General features: G+C 37.2%; 1 protein-coding gene and 1 pseudogene across 5 annotated transcripts in view; one reads left to right on the top strand and one right to left on the bottom strand.

The window, feature by feature from the left end:
- NKAIN3 (sodium/potassium transporting ATPase interacting 3) overlaps positions 1-20,172 on the top strand; it is a 731,409-nt gene that overhangs the window by 561,044 nt on the left and 150,193 nt on the right. The gene's annotated exons all lie outside the window — the stretch shown is intronic.
- On the bottom strand, positions 16,900-19,003 carry LOC100431049 (X-ray repair cross-complementing protein 6 pseudogene; annotated as a pseudogene). The gene has a single exon (XR_013396834.1). The product of XR_013396834.1 is annotated as an X-ray repair cross-complementing protein 6 pseudogene (transcript).

Genomic DNA, 20,172 nt, shown 5'->3' on the forward strand with positions numbered 1-20,172 from the left:
ATGTAGAACAGGCTTTTGATAAAATCCAAAATGTCTTTATGATAAAAACACTCAACAAATTAGGCTTAGAAAGAACATATCTCAAAATAGTAAGAACTATCTAAGAGAAACCCACAGCCAACATCATACTGAATGGGCAGAAGTTGGAAGCATGCCCCTTAAGAACAGGAAGAAAACAAAAATGCCCACTCTCACTATTCCCATTCTGCATGGCACTGGAAGTGCTAGCCAGTGTAATCAGTCAAGAGAAAGAAATAAAATGTATCCAAATAGGAAAACAAGAATTCAAACTACTTCTCTTTGCTGACAATATGATTCTATACCTAGAAAACTTTAAAGATTCCACCAAAAGATTCCTAGAACTGATAAATGAGTTTGGTAAAGTTTTAGGATACAAAATCAATGAACGAAAACCAGTAGCATTTCTATACACCAATTCAAACTGAAAGCCAAAACAATAATGCAATTCCATTTATAATAACTACACACACACACACAACACACATACATACCACACAAATACCTAGGAATACATCTAACCAAGGAAGTGAAAAGATTTCTACAGTGAGAACTACAAAACACTGCTGAAAGAAAACATAGGTGACACAGACAAATGGAAAATCATTCCATGTTCACAGATTGGAAGAGTCAACATAATTAAAAAGACCATACTGCCCAAAGCAATCAATTTATTTAATGTTATTCCTACCCAACTACCAATATCATTTTTCACAGAACCAGAAATAACTATTCTAAAATTCATGTGGAACCATGAAAGAGCTTTAATAGCCAAGGCAATTGTAAGCAAAAAGAACAAAGCCTGAAGCTTCACATTACCTGACTTTAAAGTATACAATAAGGCAGCAGTAATCAAAACAGCATGGTACTGGTACCAAAACAGACACACAGACCAATGGAACTGAATAAAGAACCCAAAAATGAAACCACACCACTACAACCATCTGACTTTAACAAAGCTGACAAAAATAAGCAATGGGAAAAGAACTCCCTATTCAATACATGCTGATGGGATCACTGGCTAGCCACATTCAGAAGAATGAATTTGGACCCCTACCTTTCACACATACAAAAATTAACTGAAAATGGATTAAATATCTTGTATGTTAGACCTTAACCTATAAAAATCTTAGAAGAAAATCTAGGAAATACTATTCTGGACGTTGGCTTTAGCAAATAATTTGTGACTGAGTCCGCAAAAGCAATTGCAACAAAAACAAAACTTGACAAATTGTACCTAATTAAACTAAAGAGCTTCTGCACAACAGAAGATACTATCAACAGAGTAAACAGACAACCTACAGAGTGGGAGAAAATATTAGCAAACTATGCATTCAACAAAGATCTAATATCCAGAATCTATAGGGAACTTATTCAACTCAACAAGCAAAAAACAATTCAACAAGCAAAAATCCAATAACCCCATTAAAAAGTGGGCAAAGGATTTGAACACTTTTCCAAAAAAAGACTTACAAGCCACCAACAAACATATGAAAAAATGCTCAATATTATTATTCATCAGAGAAATGCAAACCAAAACCACAATGAGAAACATCTTACCCCAGTCACAATGGCTATTAGTAAGAAGTCAAAAAACAACAGATGCTGGTGAGGCTGTGAAGAAAAAGGAACACTTATACCCTGCTGGTGAGAATAGATCACCTTCTGTGGAAAGCAGTTTGGAAATTTCTCACAGAACTTAGAACTACCATTTGACCCAGCAATCCCATTACTAGGTGTACACCCAAAGGAAAATAAATCATTGTACTGAAAAGACACATGCACTTTTATGTTCATTGCAGTGCTATTCACAATAGCAAAGACGTGCAATCAACCTTGGCACCTATGAATGATGTATTGGATAAAGAAAATGTGGTACATATACACCATGGAATACTATGCAGGGATTAAAAAGAGCACAATCATGTTCTTTGGAGCAACACAGATGCAGCTGGAGGCCATTATCCTAAGTGAATTAAGACTGGAATAGAAAACCAAATATTGCATGTTCTCACAAGTGGAAGCTAAACATTGCGTACACACGGACATAAATATGGAAACAATAAACACTAACGGAATGCCAGAGAGGTGAGCAAGAGCTGAAAATCTACCTATTTGTTGTGATCCTCACTGCCTAGGTGATGGGATCATTCATACCCCAAACCTCAGTATTATGAAATATACTCATTCAACAAACCTGCACATATACCTCCTGAATCTAAATAAAAGTTGAAATTAGTTTTTAAAAGATTTCCACTCAAACCCCACATCTAAGCTAAATGTTTTAGTATAAAATACCCTTTTATTTTACATTATGTGTGGTGTCCTGTGACAATAAAATGTATAGGGAAGATTTCATAAATGTACTAAATATAATAGTATCTTTCATCTGCAAATTTCAGAACTTTTAAAATTTCATAATGTCAATTTGACATTTTCTGGTTGTCTTCAAGATTCCCATTTAGCAAAACCAGAAGACAAAGCAGTAGCTCCTCTTGTCAAGTAGGTAGAATTACATGGTTTTTTTGAGAGCAAGGACAGTAGATAACAAAGTTGCCTGCATGAGTCAGCCTGGCTCACTGATGGAGCTGAGTGGAGGGCTTCTCACTGCGTGGTCCTGTTATGCTTTGGCTCCAAAGGCCTCAATATCTTCATGAAGTCTATGCTGGAGATGACTTTGGCAAGAACAAGTGTCCAGAGATGATTAAGAAATAGGACTTAGGGTCCAGTATAAGAACTTAAGCAGCATCAGGCCTAGTAAAGAGTTAAAGATGCAAATGTCTGTATGAAGAGTTGAGCAGAGTAAAACCTAAACCTTTCAATAAACAAAAAAAAAAAAATGAGTTTTCCTGAAAAACTGAAGTGTGATAGGTCTATTTATTATTAAAGGGAGTAAATGCAGTTTCTGTGAAGTTCACTCACAGAGGAGACTAGACTCAGCATCCTGCCTCTGTTTGATATTCTCGCAAGACTCCATTATTTGTTTTCTAAGAAAACATTACCAAGGAGTAGCCAGCTTTTCCAGTGTCAGAGCCTTGTAAATGACATTGTGTATAATGAACTAGCATTTATTTTTAATGAACGTTATCCTCTTTCTGCCTTCACAAACTTGCAATTTATTTAAGATGTTTGAAGTTGATTGATTCTATGTATCTTCATAGATAGGGAAGGTAACACTGTCTCCATTTCAGGTTGAAGCATTCCTTCATGATTCTTTTAAATCAGTGATGAATGATTTAATAATGATCACAACTGCTGAACCATAGATTGGAAATTCAGTAACATAGAGGCAGAGGAAACACCCTCACAGTTGATATCAGGAAACACGAAGAATTATTTTCCTTCATCTGACAATTCCAGTAAGATTTTAGAGTTATCTTAAAGTAATGTTTAATTGTTCTGTGAAAACTTTTTATTCTTTACATGAAAACAATGTGTAAGGCAATTCACTAGAGTGCCCACACATCGCGTCAGTTCTAGTGACCACAGCATGATGTTTCTGTTTCAACTCTGTAGCTCAGTATTTCCCATTTCCCATCTGTCTACCGATTGTAACAGAATAATTGTTGGATAGCTAGCAGATTTGACAAAACGAGATGCACTGTCAAATAATTTTCACACTTTTTTTCTAAATGCAACATGCTTTAGGGTTACTGAGGAACAAAAGATTCTGAATTAATTCACTTTGTCTCTAATGACAAAAACAACTAGAATTTGCAAAGGTGATTTATCTTAATTAAACATTAGTTAATATATCTCCCCACCAAAAGGAATCCTATCATAAGAAACTGCAATAGGCTTGGGGGATTGATATCCAGAGAGACTTCAAATTTAGTTGAAATTGATTTCGTTGTATAGTCTGGGTTTATTACGTGCAAGGTACATCCTAATGCTGATAAGAACGATAAAAGTAAGGATAAACTCTCTTAATGCTTAAAAACTTAAGAAAACAAAATGTATAGAGAGGAAGTACTTAAGTCCTAGGACATAGAAGTGTGCCAAGCTGTGTGTGTGTGTATCTCACTTTGAACAATACTTCTGTGTGTGTGTGTGTGTGGTTGTGTATATATTGAGCATATCATGAAACATACTCAAGCATATTGCAGCTTCCTATGATAGGATTCCTTTTGGTGGGGAGATATATTAACTCATGTTTAATTAAGAGAAATCATGTTTGCAAATTCTAATTATTTTCATCATCAGAGACAAAGTGAATTTTATAAATATATAATATATATATATACATACACACCCACACACACACACACATATATATATACTGTTCAAACTGCTTCTCTGAACACCAGAGGAATTAGGTGAGACATTTAGAAAAGAGATTTGTGCATTTGGTGAAACTTTAATTAAAAATGGAAGATGCAAACAGGTAAAATTGTGTAGCTAGAATAACTCTCAAATTATCTTATAATTGTCTTAATTGATGTGTAAATGTTATTCTGCTCCCACATATGTCTACATAAGTTTCTGCCAGAGAAAATTCAACTTGCAGATCAAGCATATGGGGTATTGGTTGACGAGGGAGTTATTGACTCCATGTATGGAAGCCTTTTGTGTTTGCGAGACACAATTATTAGGCATCAGAGCAAAAAAAAATATATATATACATCCAAAAGAATAAACTCCTTAGCATTTCAGAAGCTGATTTCCAATTGTCCCAGTAAAATGTAAACGTGCCAGACAATATTTTTGTTTCCGGGGGATCGCCACAAAAACTTGCACTCTTCTAATGGAAAATAAAAGAGTGATTTTTATTAACTTTTAGCTTTGGATAACTCGGGTAGAAATTGTAACACACACCAGCGTCATCTCCCATCTTGCTCCTGAGTACAAAGATTGTAAGGATTTGACTCCACTCCACAGCCCTCCAGGGTGTAGACATTTCGGACATAATTTTACCTCCCTTCCTACACACACCCAACCCTATCTCACACAGCCATCTCTCTAATAGGCAGAAATCTGACAGTGATGCAGTTTCTCTGTTACATTGTTTTTGACTCTATTACTTTCCTCCTTCTAAAGACATAACAACAAGAATTCCTTGTCTATTATCAACTTTTTCTTCTTTATTTATGCACGCTCAATTTTCTTTTTTTGATGAACTTAAAATCTGCTAAGCCTGACAGACTATCCTATTTAAAGATTTTAGAGGATTTGCCTACATTTAAAAAAAACTACTTTCACACCACCACAGAATAAAATAGATAGAAATCACCTTTGTCTCTATCAAATAAATTTGGATTTCCTAAAAAGTCACTTAAAAATTGGTAGAAAAAACAAAAGATACCCATATTTGAAGTGACATTATTTTAGCTTTTTAAAATTCTGAATAAAAGGAGGTAAATCTGTTGTAGAGACCTCATGATTTGGTATGTATCAAATAAGTGAAATCAGAAGTTGGTTTCAAACTAGAAGATCAAATAACTTTTTTTCTTTTAATTAATTTATTTATTTTTAGAAATGGTCTCCCTCTGTCACGCAGGCTGGAGTGCAGTAGTGTGATCACAGTTCAGTGCAACTGTGAACTCCTGGGCTCAAGCAATCCTGCCTCAGCCTTCTGAGTAGCTGGTACTACAGGTGTGTGCCACCATTCCAGGCAAATTTTTTATATAACTTTTGTTAGGGTCTCACTATGTTGCCCTGGCTGGTCTCAAACTCTGGCCTCAAGCAATCTTCCCTCCTTGGCCTCCCAAATTGCTGAAATTGCAGGCATGAACCACCGCACCCAGCCTGCCTAAGACATTTATAAAATGCCTTCCCCACATTCAAGAATCACACATTAGTTCCAGTATTTTCTCTCTAGATTGTAAACAAGATTGAGGATAGAAGTAAATTGTCTTTTCATGCTTATGTATTCACATCCACATACATCCCCTCCAAAGCATTGCTCTTAGTAGGCATTCAATAAATATTTTTGAATGAATAAATGGCTTTTGTAAATATGAGCTCAGCCTTACTGTTATCACTAGGAGAAAAAAATATATTTCTGGCATGCATCTTCCTTAACCTACATTATCCTCCTACTGCTAGTTCCACATGAAAAATAGACATCTCAAAAGGATATTGACTTATTCTGTGACCTGGTCATGTACTTAGTGTTTACAATGCATACACCATTGTTCAACATAGTCTGCTCAGTTCCACTATAGACATATCCATCAAGCTTTCTAAAAAATTAATTTTTAACAGTAAAACATAATATTACCTTTCCTCTAGAGCTTGATTTATTTACACCTGGAGGATCACGAAAAAAATACAATCAAAGAGAAATTAAGTGTTCCTTTCTTTTGGTTACTGTCCTTTTACACTGCTCTCTACATTTTTAGTGCTAAAATTTCTTTTTATGAAGAAACTTCCAGAAGTCCAGATTGCTTGAGAGGCTCAGATTGATAATATCTATGCTGTCTTAAGGCTGATTGACCATCCAGGATAAAAGGGGCTTTACAAATAAATATTATAATTGCAAGCAAAGCAAATATTACCAGATTGATTTCTCCAATCATTTTAACAGTATTACATACCTCTTCAGTTCCCAGTTTCTATATTTAAAAGTTGGCAACTCGGCCCACACAAAGAAAAAATATAACTATGGCAAAGGAAGGGGAAAATGTCTCTATTGAATACATGGCCTACTCAGAACATCTGAGAAAGAGTCATCAAACCATGCCTGTGTTGTTCATGCACAGGTATGAACAACATTGCACCATCATGGCACCTCTGGAACAGCTATGCGTATGCTTGCTTTTTGCACACTTTTGCATTTTCCCCAGGGACTTTCAAATTGAAGAACTCAGCTAGAGGGTTCACACATCTACTGCAGTCAGGTCTTTGTGGTAGGTAGCATAATGGACCTCCAAAGATGGGCCTGTCTTAATCCCCAGACCTGTCAATATGTTATCTTACATAGAACAGGGTATTTTGCAGCTGTGATGATAATTAAGGACCCTAGAATGGGGAAATTTTCCTAGATTATTCCAAGGAGCTCAATATAATATTTTTAAACTGATAAATTATAATAATTGTAATTGCATTACATTTATAGAGTACAGTGTGATGTTTTCATATATGTGTGTAATACGGCATTATTAAATCAAATTAATTAACATATATATCCCTTCACTTACTTGACATTTTTTGTGATGACATCTTTGAAATTTACTCTTTTATTTTGAAATACACAGTACATTATTATTGGCTATGGTCATCCTGCTGTGCAACAGATCTCTAAACCTCCTGTCTAGCTGAAACTGGGTATCCTTTAAACAGTAACTCCACATTCTCTTACTCCTCCCCACCCAAGCCCCCCATCCCTGGCTCTGATAACCGCCATTCTATTCTCCACTTATATGGATGAATCTTTTTTAGATTCCCCATACAAATGAGATCATGTAGTATTTACCTTTCTGTGCATGACTTATTTCACTTAGCATAACCTCTGCTAGATTCATCCATCTTGTCCCAAATGACAGAATTTCATCTTTTTAAAGGATAAGTAATAATTCATTTTGTGTACTGTATTTTCTCTATCCAACTATTGATAGTCAAGTTGATTCCCTATCTTGACTACTGCGAATAACACTGCAATGAACATGGGAGTGCAGATATCTCTTTGGCATACTTAATAATTTCCCTTGTAATACCCAGTAGTGGGATTGCTAGATCATATGGTAGTTCTATTTTTAGTTTTTTGAGGAAATTCCGTACTGGTTTCGATAATGGCTGAACCATTTACATTACCACCAACAGTGTACAAGTGTTCCATTTTCTCTACATCCTCCCCAGTGGTTGTTATCTTTCATCTTTTTGATAAAAGCTATTCTAACGGATATAAACAGATATCTTGTCATGGTTTTAAATTGCGTTTTCCTAATGATTAGTTCATTTTTTAAATGAACCTGTTGGCCATTTAGATGAGTTGTTTTGAGAAGTGTTTGTTCAGGTCCTTTGACCACTTTTAAATTGGGTTATTTGTTTTCTTACTATTGAGTTATTTCAGTTCCTTGTATATTTTGTATATTAACCCCTTACTAGATATATGAGCTATCCAAAAAGAAAGTTAAGAAAATAATCCCATTTACAATAGCAACCGAAAAAAAATAAAAACTTAGCTGTAAATTTAAATCAGAAGGTAAAAGACTTATATACTGAAGACTATAAAACACTGATGAATGAAATTGAAGAAAACACAAATAAATTGAAAAATATCCCATCTCAATGGACTGAAATAATTAATATTGTTAAAATATCCACACTACCAAAAATAATGTACAGATTCAATGCAATCCCTATAAAAATTTCAAGGTCATTTTTCAAAAATGTAAAAATCAATCCTAAAATTTTATAGAACCACAATATGCCCCAGATAACCAAAGCAATCTTGAGCAAAAAGAACAAAGCTGGAGGCATCATACTACCTGACTTCAAAATGTATTATAAAAGTGATTATAATTAAAACAGCATAGTACTGGCATAAAAACAGACACATCAACCTATGGGACAGGACAGAAAGCTCAGTAATAAACTCATGCCTTCATGGTCAATTGATTTTTTACAAAAGTGCCAAGAATCCATAATGGAGAAAAAACATTCTATTCAAGAAATGGTTCTAGGAAAACTAGTTATCCACATTCAGGAAAAAATGAAATTAGACCCCTACCTTACACTATGCCCCAAAATAAACTCAAAATGATTAAAGACTTAAAGCTGTAAAACTACTAGAAGAAAACATATGGGAAAAGCTCCAGGACATTTGTTTGGACGAGGATTTTTGGATGTAACCCCAAAATCTCAAGTAACAAAAGAACAAATAGACAAATGGGATTGCACGAAATCAAGAAGCTCTGCACAGCAGAAGAAATGATGAACAAAGGGACAACCCATGCAATGAGAAAAATATTTGCAAACCATGGGTCTTTACAAGTGGAAGAGGGAGGCAGGAGAGTGAGGAAGTCATGCAGAGGAGACAGAATTCAGCCAGCTGTTGGTTGTTGTTGGCTTTGGAGTTTAAATGGGGCCCAGATGCAAGGAATTCAGATGAAGCTAGAAAAAGCAAGGAAATGGGTTCTCCCCTAGAGACTCCAGAAAAACAGTACCATGCTAACATCTTTGTTCTTTTTATTTTATTTTATTTTATTTTATTTATTTTATTTATTTAGAGACAGTCTTGTTTGGTCACCTAGGCTAGAATGCAGTGGCACTATGTCGACTCACTGCAACCTCCACCTCACGGGTTCAAGTGATTCTCCTGCCTCAGCTTCCCGAGCAGCTGGGACTACAGGTGCATGCCACCACATCTGGCTAATTTTTATATTTTTAATAAAGACAGGGTTTCACGATGTTGGCCAGCTGGTCTTGAACTCCTGACCTCAAGTGATCAGCCCACCTTGGCCTCCCAAAGTGCTGGAATTATAGGCATTAGTCACCATGCCCGGGCCCTCCTGACATCTTGATTTTACCCCAGGGAGATTCATGTTAGACTTTTGACTTCTAGAACTGTAAGGTAATAAATTTGTGCTTTTTAAATGACTAAGTTTGTGAGAATTTGCCAAATCAACAATAGGGAACTAACAGAGTGCTTTTTTGTGCCTTTTTTCTCATCTATAATAAGAGAGCTCTCTGTGTCTCCTTCTGAAGGGAACTTCTGCTGTAAGAGGGAGTGCTTTTCACTGCAACCTCACTCCTCTCCTTTGCTGGTGTATGTACCAAAGTATAACCTTTCTGCACAAATGAAATGCCATGCAAGAAATAAAAATGTTTGAGAACTAGCCCATTTGTCAGTAGGAGTCCAAAACTTTATACCAAGAATCCTAAGTCCAATAACTAAGAAGTGACTTGAGGCACTAGCAACTTCATTATAAAAGGTTATTTGCATGACAAATTAATACTGTAGTAACAGTAGCTGCCAATGCTAAAGCTAAAGCAAGAACTTAAATGCCACAAACATGCAGATCATTGGCCTGGTTGATGGGACAGGGCAACTTTGGCCTTAAGTATTTTTTGGCAAATTAACATATTTGCATTTTTGCCTCAAGTTTTTTAAATATTTTAGGATTCCATTATTTACAGAAAGCATAATGGGGGAACTCTCCAGAGTTACTAAAAGTTAAACAAGATAAAAAGTGAAAGTATCTACAGAATAAAATAACTTTCTAGATATCTTGTGTACACATGTCCAACCAAAAAGGACAATTTATTTCCACATATGGTAGGAATTTCAGATTCCTTCAGAAAATTTCAGATTAACTGTTTATATTTAGGAGTCTTAATTAAGCTGTAGGTTATCACTTACAAAAAAAATGTGAAATCAGGGTAAAAGAAAAATGTTATTTTTTACCCAAGAATGGAGTAGGTCCTCACTTTATTGCCTCACGAGATAAAAGTTTAATTTTCTTTGACTTCAACGTTATCAGATATTGATAGCTGAGCCTTAGTGGGAACACTTCATTTTGTTGTTCTAGATTAGTTGCTTTGATACGAAATGCTATACATTAGAATTTAATGTGATCTACCTGAAGTCTAGATGAAAAAGGATTAAGGCAAAAGACAAGAATGAGAAAGAATTCCTGGTCAAAGGAGCTTGTTTCATTTTGCTGGCTGTCCCCATTTGGGCTCCCATAAATGTACTGCCAGGTCTATCGGGGGCAGAAACATTGAGCTTGGGCAGTCAATTAACCACAGCATCCCCAACACTCCATGAATCATACTCCCATTACCCAACAAGGAAACACTTTCTAAGAAGGGCCCCTGGTGCTCTGCGCCCTCCCGTTCACTTACCTTCCTGCTCCACATCTGAAAGGAAGTTTAGATGAAATATGCCTGTTTTTCCTACCAAGTACATTGTACGCAACCGTAAATCATCAAAGACCACTGTCCAGACCTAGAACATATGTGGACATCACTAGAAATAAAAAAAGAAATATTCGATCATGTGTTGGATTTTTTTTAGGGTTAATATGAAGGCAGATGTCCAAAGTTAGGGATTCTTTCAATGCTTTCCTATTTCCACTTCTCTTGCTCCTACATTGGCTCTGTGTTTTTTTATAAATCTTCTTTTTCATAATATAGATTCATTGACCTGCATGATAATAGATTTATATATATATGTGTGTGTGTGTGTGTGTATATATGTGTGTGTGTATGTATATATGTGTGTGTATGTATGTATATATGTGTGTGTGTATATATAATCTATTACATATATTTAATATGTATATACTGTACCTAACAGAGTTGGCTTCTTGCCTATATTTATCAAACATTCTTCCTCCTCCTCTCATCAGTCCTTTCCTAAACAAGAAGTTTAACAAAAAGAAACTAGGGGCTTCTTTAGCTCGCTTGTCCCTACCATCCCACAGGACCTGAATATGAGTCCTGTCCAGGAGCAGTGGTGAACTGGAAGAGAGCAAATATAGTACCCGCAGTGAATGACGAAAGAGGATTGGGTCAGGATTGAAAACTCTAAATAACTGATGTAGCTTATACATTTATTACTTTGGCTTATCACAGTTATCCCAGAAGATGTGAAATAAAATCAGAGAAAAGAGAATTTTAAACAGATATTCACGTAATAGTTCATACAGACATGCAGACTGCTGACCAGGCACAAAATTCTGGCAGGCAGGACTGGGAGCAAGAGGAAACTGGCATTATTTAAGCAAGGACTGAACAGTGTACTCAGTAAAGAAAAAAAAAAAATGAGTGGCCTAGGGAAGAGAGGCTTTGTTCTGACAAATCCTTTTTGTTCACCACACACCCAACCTGCTAGTAGTTTCAACATAATTTTACTAAATACAACATTCACCCTGCTTTCTGTATTCTATTGATTTACTTAATAAAAACAAACCTGCTTTGTGATTCTTAGCTACACAGAACTAACCAGAGGTCCCAGTCTTTTTAGAAGATATAGCGTGAATTCAGAATGTCAAATTTCTAAAATTTGATTGCTATCCACAAGATAGAAAAATCTCAATTTGTACTTGATTTTTTAAAAATTCATCATGATCACACAGCTATCAGAGAGGAATAAACATAAAAAACGCTAAAGTAATATGTAGAGGGCAGGAAAGAAAGCCCATCTGTTTTCAGTCCAATAAGTGATGAATGTGCAACAGAGAGGCATGAACTAAAAGAGCTTTGACAAAAGAATTTTCCTTTTTCAAAGTTAAAAGAAAGTTTAATTCCCTTTTAAATAATAGAATCTTCTTTTTCCAGTTGATTTTTTTTTACTTCCAACTTTTAAGTTCAGAGGTACATGTGCAGGATGTGCAGGTTTGTTACATAGATAAACATGTGCCATGATGGTTTACTGTACAGATTATTCCATCACCCAGGTATTAGGCACAGCATCCATTAGCTGTTCTTCCTGATGTTCTCCTTCCGCTCATCCCCCACCCTCCAACAGGCCCCATGTGTGTTATTCTCCCCCTCATGACCATGTGTTCTCATCATTCAGGTCCCACTTATAAGTCAGCACATGTGGTATTTGGTTTTTGGTTCCTGCATTAGTTTGCTAAGGATAATAACCTCTAGCTTCATCCATGTTCATGCAAAGAACATGATCTCATTCGTTTTTAAGCCTGTATATTATTCTGTGATATACATTTACCACATCTTCTTTATTCAGTCTATCATTGATAGGCATTGTATTAATCTGTTCTCATGCTGTGAATAAAGACCCAAGGCTGGGTAATTTATGAAGAAAGAGGTTTAATTGACTCATAGGTCCACATGGCTGGGGAGGGCTCACAGTCATGGTGGAAGGTGAATGAGGAGCAAAGTCATGTCTTACATGGTGTCAGGCAAGAGAGCTTGTGCAGGGTAACTCCCATTTATAAAACCATGAGATCTTGTGAGACTTATTCACTACCATGAGAACAGTATGGCAGTAAATGCCCCCATAATTCAATTATATCCATCTGTCCCTGCCCTTGACATGTGGGGATTATTACAATTCAAGGTGAGATTTGCGTAGGGACACAACCAAACCATCTCAGGCATTTAGGTTGATTCCACGTCTTTGTCATTGTGGCTAGTGCTGCAATGAACATGCACATGCATGTATCTTTATAATTGAATGATTTATATTCCTTTGGGTATATATCCAGTAATGGGATTGCTGGGCCAAATGGTATTTCTGCTGCTAGGTCTTTGGGAAATCACCACACTGTCTTCCACAATGGTTGAACTAATTTACACTCTCACTAACAGTGTAAAAGTGTTCCTTTTTCTCCACAACCTCACCAGCATTTGTTTTTTGACTTTTTAGTAATAGCCATTATGACTGACATTAGATGGTATCTCATTGCAGTTTTGATTTGCATTTCTTTAATGATCAGTGATGTTGAGCTGTTTTTCACATGATTGTTGACCACATGTGTGTCTTCCTTTGAGAAGTCTCTGTTCATGTTCTTTGCCCACTTTTTAATGGGGTTGTTTAGTTTTCTCTTATAAATTTAAGTTCTTTATAGATGCTGGATATTAGACCTTTGTCAGATGGATAAAGTGCAAAAAAACTTTCTCCCACTCTGTAGGTTGTATCTGCTCTGTTGATAGTTTGTTTTCCTGTGCAGAAGCTTTTTAATTTAATTAGACCCCATTGGTCAATTTTTGCTTTTGTTGCAATTGTTTCTAGTATCTTGATCATGAAACTTTGCCCGTGCTATGTCCTGAATGGCATAGTCTAGGTTTTCTTCTATGGTTTTTATAGTTTTGGGGTTTAATTTAAGTCTTTAATGCATCTTGAGTTGACTTTTGTATATGGTGTAAGGAAAGGATCCAGTTTTAATTTTCTGCATATGGCTAACCAGTTCTCCCAGTATAATTTATCAAATAGGGAATCTTTTCTCCATTGCTTTTGTCAGGTTTGTCAAAGATCAGATAGTTGTAAGCATGTGGCCTTATTTGTGGGTTCTCTATTGTATTCCATTGGTCTATGTGTCTGCTCTTGTACTTGTACAATGCTGTTTTGGTTACTGTAGCCTTGTAGTATAGTTTGAAGTTTGGTAACGTGATGCCTCCAGCTTTTTTCTTTTTGCTTAAGATTGCCTTGATTATTTTGGCTCTTTTCTGGTCCTATGAATTTTAAAATAGTTTTTCTAATTCTGTGAAGCATGTCAATGGTAGTTTAATGGGAGTAGCATTGAATCTATAAATTGCTTTGGGCAGTGTGGCCATTTTCACGATATTGATTCTATCCATGAGCATAGAATGTTTTTCCATTTGTTTGTGTCATCTCGGATTTATTTGAACAATGGTTTGTAGTTCTTCTTAAAAAGGTCCTTCATTTCTCTTGTTAGTTGTTTTCCTAGGTATTTTATTCTTTTTCTGGCAATTGTGAATGGGAGTTCATTTGTGATCTGGCTCTCAGCTTGCCTGTTGTTTGTGTATAGGAATGGTAGCAATTTTTGCTCATTGATTTTGTATCCTCAGACTTTGCTGAAGTTGCTTATCAGCTTAAGAAGCTTTTGATCTGAGACAATGGGATATTCTAGGCATAGGATCATGTCATCTGCAAACAGGGATAGTTTGACTTCCTCTCTTCCTATGTGAATACACTTTATTTCTTTCTCTTGCCTGATTGCCTGGTCCAGAACTTCCAATACTATCTTGAATAGTAGTGGTGAGAGAGGGCAAACTTGACTTGTGCCAGTTTTCAAAGGGAATGCTTCCCCTTGAAAGGTTTTGCCCATTTACTATGGACGGTGGGTTTGTCATATATGGCTCTTATTATTTTGAGGTATGTACCCTCAAGATCTAGTTTGTTTAGAGTTTTTAATATGAAGGGAAGTTAATTTTTATCAAAGGCCTTTTCTGCATCTATTGAGATAATCATGTGGTTTTTGTCTTTAGTTCTGTTTATGTGATGAATTACGTTTATTGTTTTGTGTATGTTGAACTAGCTTGCATCTCAGAGATGAAGCCAACTTGGTCATGGTGGATAAAGTTTTTGATGTGCTACCGGATTCAGTTTGCCAGTATTTTGTTGAGGATTTTTGCATTGATGTTTATCCAGGATAATGGCCTAAAGTTTCCTTTTTTGCCATATCTCTGCCAGGTTTTGGTATCAGAATAATGCTGGCCTCATAGAATAAGTTAGGGAGCAGTCCCTCTTTTCAATTTTTTGGAATAGTTTCAGTCGGAGTGGTACCAGCTATTCTTGGTACCTCTGGTAGAATTCAGATGTGAATTCAACTGGTCCTGGGGTCCTGGGCCTTTTTTTTTTTTTTTTTAATTGGTAGGCTATTTATTATTGTCTCAATTTCAGAACTCTCTATTGGCCTATTCAGGGATTCAATTTCTTCCCGATTCAGTCTTTGGAGGGCGTATGTGCCGGGAAAGTATCCATTTCTTCTAGATTTTCTAGTTTATGTGCATAGAGGTGTTTATAGTTTTCTCTGATGGTTGTTTGTATGTCTGTAGGGTCAGTGGTAATATCCCCCTTATCATTTCTAATTGTGTCTATTTGAATCTTCTCTATGTTTTCTTTATTAGTCTAGCTATCAGTCTATCTATTTTATTACTTTTCTCCAGCAAAAGCAGCTCCTGGATTCGTTGATTTTTGAAGGGCTTTTCGTGTCTCTCCTTCAATTGAGCTCTGATGTTGGTTATTTCTGCTAGCTTTCGGGTTTGTGTGCTCTTGGTTCTCTAGTTCTTTTAACTGTGATGTTAGGTTGTTAACTTGAGATCTTTCTAGCTTTTTGGTATGGGTATTTAGTGAGTAAATTTCTCTCTTAACTCTGCTTTAGCTGCATCCCACACATGCTGGTACATTGTATCTTTGCTCTCATTAGTTTCAAAGAACTTCTTGATTTCTGCAATGATTTCATTATTTACCCAAAAGTCATCCAGGGGCAGGTTGTTCAATTTCAGTGTAGTTGTATGGTTTTCTGTGAATTTCTTAATTTTAAGTTCTAATTTGATTGTGCTGTGGTCCAAGAGACTGTTAGGATTTCAGCTCTTTTGCATTTGCTGAGGAGTGTTTTACTTCTGATTATGTGATCAATTTTAGAGTAAGTGCCATGTGGTGATGAGAAGAATATATATTCTGTTGTTTTGGGGTGGAGAGTTTCATAGTTATCTATCAGGTCAACTTGATCCAGACCTGAGTTCAGGCCCTGAATATCTTTGTCAATGTTCTGTCTCAATTATCTGCCTAATATTGTCAGTGAGGTGTTAAAGTCTCTCACTATTATTGTGTGGGAGTCTAAGTTTCTTTTAAAATCTCTAAGAACTTGCTTTATGAATCTGGGTGCTCCTGTACTGGGTGTGTATATATTTAAGATAGCACTTCTTGTTGAATTCAAACCTTTACCATTATGTAATGCCTTTTAGTCCTTTTGATCTTTGTTAAAGTCTGTCTTATCATAAACTTGGATTGCAATTCCTGCTTTCTTCTGTTCTCCATTTGCTTGATAAATTTTCTTCTATCCTTTTATTTTGATCCTCTGTGAGGCTTAAGATCCATATAGATGTATCTTGATTCTTTATCCAGCTTGCCATTCTGTGTCTTTTAACTGGGGCATGTAGCTCATTTACATTTAATGTTAGTATTGTTTTGTGTGAATTTGATCCTGTCATCATGATGCTAGCTGATTATTTTGCAGACTAGTTTATGTGGTTACTCCATAGTGTCACTAGTCTGTGTACTTCAGTGTGTTTTCGTAATGGCTGGTGATGGTTTTTCTTTCCATATTTAGTGCTTCCTTCAGAAGCTCTTATAAGGCAGAGATTTAACATCCCACTGACAACATTAGGCAGATCATTGAGACAGCATTTGCCTGCCTCAGCATTTGCCCGTCTGAAAAGTATCTTATTTCTCCTTCACTTATAAAGCTTAGTTTGGCTGGATATGAAATTCTGGGTTGAAGATTCTTTTCTTTTTTTTTTCTTTTTTTTTTTTTTTTGTTTGTTTTGTTTTGTTTTCAGTACAAACTTAGGGCTCTTTATTCAGGCAATAAAGTAAGATAGAGTAAAGTGGGAGGGCTACACCATCACCATGGCAACAGAAAGTCTCAAAAATGTAAAATCCAACTTCTGTTGGGCAGACTCTTCCTAGCTCAGAAGAAACACATTTTAACTGGCTGAGAACAAGGCCAGGCAGCCTGGCCACTGTGTGAAGGAGTGGCTGGACATGCAGCCTCTGGTCAGGCCTGGAAGTGCTCAGTGAGAATTTCCAGCAGCTCCTGCTTCTTCAGCCCATTCTTCAGCCCGTATGCCTCTTTCAGCATGGGCACAGTGAACTTGCCCAGCGTGCCCTTGCAGATATCAGCCTTCAGCTCCTCTTCTGAATACTTCGCCTTGTGCCTTTTGCTTCCAAAAATCTTCATTATTGTGTTTTCTCTTGGTAAATTTCCCTTCAGGATTGTAATCTGGTGGGTAAACAAGCTCCTTAAACTCAGCCACCAGGGAGCCCAGTCTTTTAATCATTGCTTCAACTTAGAGCAATGTCAGGTCCACGCTTATTCAGCCTCCATCAAATCCAAGGCCAAGGCCTCCAGGTTCCTGAAGTGCTGCTGCAGCCCGGGGTTCTCAAAGTTGTCACTTCTGTATGTGAAGCGGAGCTTCTGAATGATAGCCTTCATCTCGTCCACCTGCTCTGGAGTTGCTATGCCTTTTTCAGTAAAGGACATCTTCCTTTTATCATCAGCAAAGGATAAAAAGACAAGCTGGAATCCTGGAGGAGTTACCTGAATTTTCTGGTCCTCCATCCTCTTCCTGTGGCACCAAAGCCACAAAATAAGGAGACATGTTCCTGTGGGGTACGTATCTGCGCAATGCTACAACCTCCTTCTCCAGACACTTTATGTGCAGAGCACTAAACACGGTTGAGCTCCCAATCACCAGCAACTCCTCGGGGCACATGAACAGGGATGGCCTCAGGTGATTGTGCTTCTTCAGCATTACCAAGGGTTTGAAACCCATGAGCATCAAACATGAATCATCAAACTGTTTTAGCTCTTCTGTCTCCTCTTTCTGCATTATAATCTGAGACTCCCATAGATCTGAGATCTCTTGGTATCGCTAGGCAGAAGCAAACTGCCTGTATTTGTGTTAAATTTTGATTTTCTTGATTTTCACTGGTTCATTTTTTTCCCAATAGAGCTTTATTGGAGAAGGCTTGAGAGCCTTCTGGACCAGATTATAAATGCCCAGAGATCACTATATCTTTGATGAGCTTCACCTTTAACCTGCTGAGTGCTTGCTTCCTGGTCTCCTTGGTGCAAACCTTCTGTACCAGATCTTCTAGCTTGCTGGATTCCTCAAAGTGAACCCTGAGGTCCTCATCCTCTGCTATGCTGGTGATATCTCTATAGATCAAGGATATGTCAAAGCACCCAGGTTTCTTCAGGTGTATCAAGAGAAGGAAGATGCCTGTATCTCGGAGATCACTGGCTTTGGTCCTGGCCCAGCTGGCTTTGGTCCTGGCCCAGCTGGCTTTGGCACTGTCATTGCCATGGGGGTTGTCTTCACTGGTGAACAGCATGATCTTCTTATGACTCATCATGAACTGGACATCACTAAAGAGGTTGGCACAGACCCACAGCACTTCACTGAATGAGTCATCAGATCTGTAGTCCCTCAGGTCTTGGAAACATGTTTGTTCCTGCTGCCCCTTAAACTGGTCAAACTCTAGAATTCATTTTGCATCTGGATTCTCCAACTCCTGTAAGACATAAATATTTTACTGAATCTTCGTCTTTCTCTGTATCATAGAACTCCACTGCCAAGAGATCTCAATCACTGTTTATGATCTTACTGGTGTACACACTTTGCATACACTGGATGCTCATGTCAAAGGGAGTCAACTCATCTTCACTCTGAGATTCAAACATAGCCCTGGAAGCATCAACCACAAAAACCAAACTATCTCGTCCTGAATACTTATAGTCTCCACTTGCTTCAAGGTTCTCTTCTTGTTCTTCTTTGCTTCTTCATCGCCCTCAGTTTTGTAATGTGACTCCCACCTTTACATGTTGGCTGCTTCTCACTTTGGTGCAGGAAGCGACCAACTTGGGCCAGAAATTCTTTTCTTTAAGAATGTTGAATATTGACCCCCAATCTCTTCTGGCTGTAGAGTGTCTTCTGAGAGGTTCACTGTTATTCTCATGGGCCTCCCTTTTTAGGTGACCTTGCCTTTCTCTTTGGCTGCCCTTAACATTTTTTGTTTCATTTCGACCTTAGAGAATCTGATGATTATGTATCTTGGGAATAACCTTTTCATGGAGTATCTTACTGGAGTTCTCTGCATTTCTTGAATTTGAATGTTGACCTGTGTTGCCAGGTTGAGGAAGTTCTCCTGGATGATATCCTGAAGTATGTTTTCCAAATTGCTTCCATTCTCCCCGTCTCTTTCACATACCCCAATCAGTCATAGATTTGGTCTCTTTACATAATCCCATAGTTCTTGGAGGTTTTGTTCATTCCTTTACAGTCTTTTTTATCTATTCTTTTCTGCCAGTCTTATTTCAGAAAGACAGTCTTCAAGCTCTGAAATTCTTTCCTCCACTTGGTCTATTCTGCTATTAATACTTGTGATTGCACTGTGAAGTTCTTGTATTGTGTTTTTCAGTTCTATCATGTTCCTCTCTAAACTGGTTTTTTTGACTGTCAGCTTCTGCATTGTCTTATTATGACTTTTAGATTCTTTGTGTTGGGTTACAACATGCTCCTTTAGCTCAGCGATGTTCATTTTTATCCACATTCTGAAGCCTACTTCTCTCATTTCAGTATGTCAGCCTTAGCCCTGTGTTAAGCCCTTGCTGCAGAAGCACTGTAGTCATTTAGAAGAAAGCGGGCACTCTGGTTTTTTGAGTTTTTGACATTTTTTAGTTGATTCTTTCTCATCTTTGTGGGCTTATCTACCTTTGATCTTTGAGGTTGCTAACAACTGGATGGGATTCTCATAGGGATTTTTTCTTGTTGTTGTTTTCTGTTTTGTTTTGTTTTGTTTTTCTTTTAACAGTCTGACCGCTGTTCCATAGGGCTGCTATGGTTTGCTGGGGGTCTGCTCCAGACCTTAGTTATCTCGGTTTTTCCTGTACCTGGAGGTATCACCAGTGAAGTCTGTGAAACAGCAAAGATGGCAGCCTGCCCCTTCCTCTGGAAGCTCCATCCCAGGGGGTTACTGACCTGTTGCCAGGC

Source organism: Macaca mulatta, chromosome 8 (assembly GCF_049350105.2).
Source record: "Macaca mulatta isolate MMU2019108-1 chromosome 8, T2T-MMU8v2.0, whole genome shotgun sequence".
NCBI lineage: Eukaryota > Metazoa > Chordata > Mammalia > Primates > Cercopithecidae > Macaca > Macaca mulatta.